This window comes from Osmia lignaria, chromosome 10 (genome assembly GCF_051020975.1).
Source record: "Osmia lignaria lignaria isolate PbOS001 chromosome 10, iyOsmLign1, whole genome shotgun sequence".
Classification (NCBI taxonomy): domain Eukaryota; kingdom Metazoa; phylum Arthropoda; class Insecta; order Hymenoptera; family Megachilidae; genus Osmia; species Osmia lignaria.
In genome coordinates, this window is record NC_135041.1 from 2,623,112 (window position 1) to 2,625,922 (window position 2,811).

Sequence of the window (2,811 nt, forward strand, 5' to 3'; positions counted from 1 at the left end):
GTAAATATTTCAAATATCATGCTTCACAACACCAAACTACTTTGAGAGTACACAAAATATATATCACATTTATAACAATTTTATACTACCACATCACTTCTATTTGCCATAGTTGCAACGTTTATATATTGTTTATACATAATTAACACCAAATAGTGTATATTACTACAGCTTTTAATTAAAAAAGACGTTAATTACAATTCCGAGCACAGGACTCTGTTTTTGAAAATAGGACTCCCGATTGTCACGTGAGCGGTGTTGCCACGTTGTTCAGCATGGCTAGTACTAGAGTCGGCTGTGATACAGTGTAACGTGAAATGTTATCACGTGAATATGTTTAGAGTGTTATGGCGACACTGCTATGGGAATATTTATCGATAGTCTGTAGTATCGATATATCTCGAATATCAGACGAGGACCTTTTGTATCGATGGTCATAAATTAAGAGCGAAATTCAAACATCGTCTGTGCGTACACTTATATAAATAGACAAAGATTAAATTGTAAACCCCTCGACGTGGGTAATCGAGCTGAGAGAAAGCCGGAAATCCAGAGAATGGAATAGTTTCACTTCGGAAATTCCTAAAAGACTAATTTATAATAGACCATAGCCAATTCGTTGTTTTCGACCAAGTCACGAACGGTCCTTAAAAGTTACGAAGTCTTTTTCGATATCCTGTCTTTTCATACACTCTAAGAGGGTCGTAAATTTCCTCGATAGTTGCCTTGGCAAGTACAAGGTCTTGTCGTTTCCTCATTTCTCTGGGTCCCACGCTTTCTAGTAGCACATGTGCGCTGCAACGTTCTAGCGTCTTGGCGGAGCGCCTCCACTTCCACGCGCCTGAGGGTGGACCATGGCCAGGAGAAGGGGCCTACGCAGGACGGAGTGGACTCCTCCACCATTGGACGAGGGATGATCCTGAGGGAGGATCCAGGATCCATCAAGGAAGCGGAATCGATCGACGATGCGCGAAGATCTCCTCCGCCAAGCGCAGAATCGTTAGAATGATTTTGTCGCTCAATTTACAAAGTTGTTCTCACGCTGCTAATAAACGCATTATTAAACCAAAGTTTCACGTTTGTTAATAAAGAGTTGAACTTACCAATAGTAAATAACAGTGAATAACGGTTTTGTTAAATTCATTTTCGCACCTTGCGAGCAGGGTGCTTTAGCGCCCCACGGGTAACTTACCGACGTTCTTTTACATTTCAAATATCCCTAATATCCAAGTCCACACGCAACAACAGATACTACAGAATTCAGAAATATTGAACTTCATTTAATTGTAATCAGTAAATGACATAATTTGATAAGACTTTATGACAAAATTTAATAATAATTAACTTCAACACGTTACAATTATAATATTAAATACCGAACACTATCTATATGAAAATAGACATAGTTAATAAAACAAATATAGATTTAACCACATCGGACGGAACACGCATAACCTGAAATAAATCACGACGTAAGAAATTTAATTCTGTGTCCAATTGATACTGTGCGCAATTTTTACGGTGCCCAACTGTACTGTGCGATATTGTACACGTGCGCAATAGAGCTGTGCCCAATTCTCACTGTGCGCAATAAGAACGTGTCCAAAGGAGCTGTGCGCAATGCGACAGTGCACAATCGTATTGTGCGCAATAGACCCGCTCCCAGAAGATCGTGGTGCTGGCCTCCGCCTCGTATTTGAAAGGTACGAGACCCGCCAGACACATCGCCGCCGCATGGGATACTGTGCGGTATCCTCTCGCGACCCTAATAGCCATCCTCCGCTCGACTCGCCGCAGCACTGCTTGGCTGCGGCGAAACACCATCAGGGCCTCAGCCCATATGAGCGAACCATAAAGGGCAATGCTCCGCACGATCCCCGTATAAAGGCGGCGAACCTTCTCGCTCGGCCCCCCCGATATTGGGCAGCACCCGCCCAAGGGCGTTTGCTACCCTGTCTAATCGGGGGGCAAGACGGTCGAAATACCTTTCGAAGTGACTGTGGCTGTCCAGGTGGAGGCCAAGATACTTGAATCCTTCACCCACCTGGACCCTGGTGTCACCTACCCGGATCCAAGACTGGGGCGGTGGTGCAACCCCGCGCCGAGGCGACTAAAACCACATCGCCTCGGTCTTGTGGGGCGCTATCTGCAGCCCCACTCTCCTGACAGCGTGGGTGGGAACCTAACCTAACCTACTGTAAGTATTGGAAATTATATTTAGTAACTTGTACGGTATCCTCAGACACGAGCGGACTCTAGCCTACAGGTCGCAATCGGTTTCTGGTCTAGAAAGAGCTATGTTAGTACAGGCCGTTTCAAGGAGCTCCGCTCCTCGCTAACTCTTTATACTTGAGTATGGACTCAGTACTAACACCTGGTTAACACGTTGCGGACCATGATCTGAAGAATCTCGTACGTCGCTACTGAAAAATTATCTTACTCTTGCGCTCTATCTTTGCCTAAGCAAGTCAGCGCAGAGCTTTTCCACTACTGTCAGAGTGGTGTCTGTATTCGACCGAAGTCGGAGACGATCTGATCTTTCACTGTGTGGAACGCCTCGATTTATAGTCAGATTTTGCTAACCAAGCGCTTTTTTTCTATACAGAATTCCTTTCGACTTCTGGAATTCCGAACACGTGTCTCCCGAGCACCCCTGTTCCCTAATCTACGCGGTCACCCTACTCTAAGATTTCACCCCACGGCGAGATCATCGGGGTTCCGCTGGCGCATACGTGGTCGCACGTCGATCAATTATCGATAACTTGATTTACCGACCGACTTACCGACTAGACATTTACCGATTTACTGACT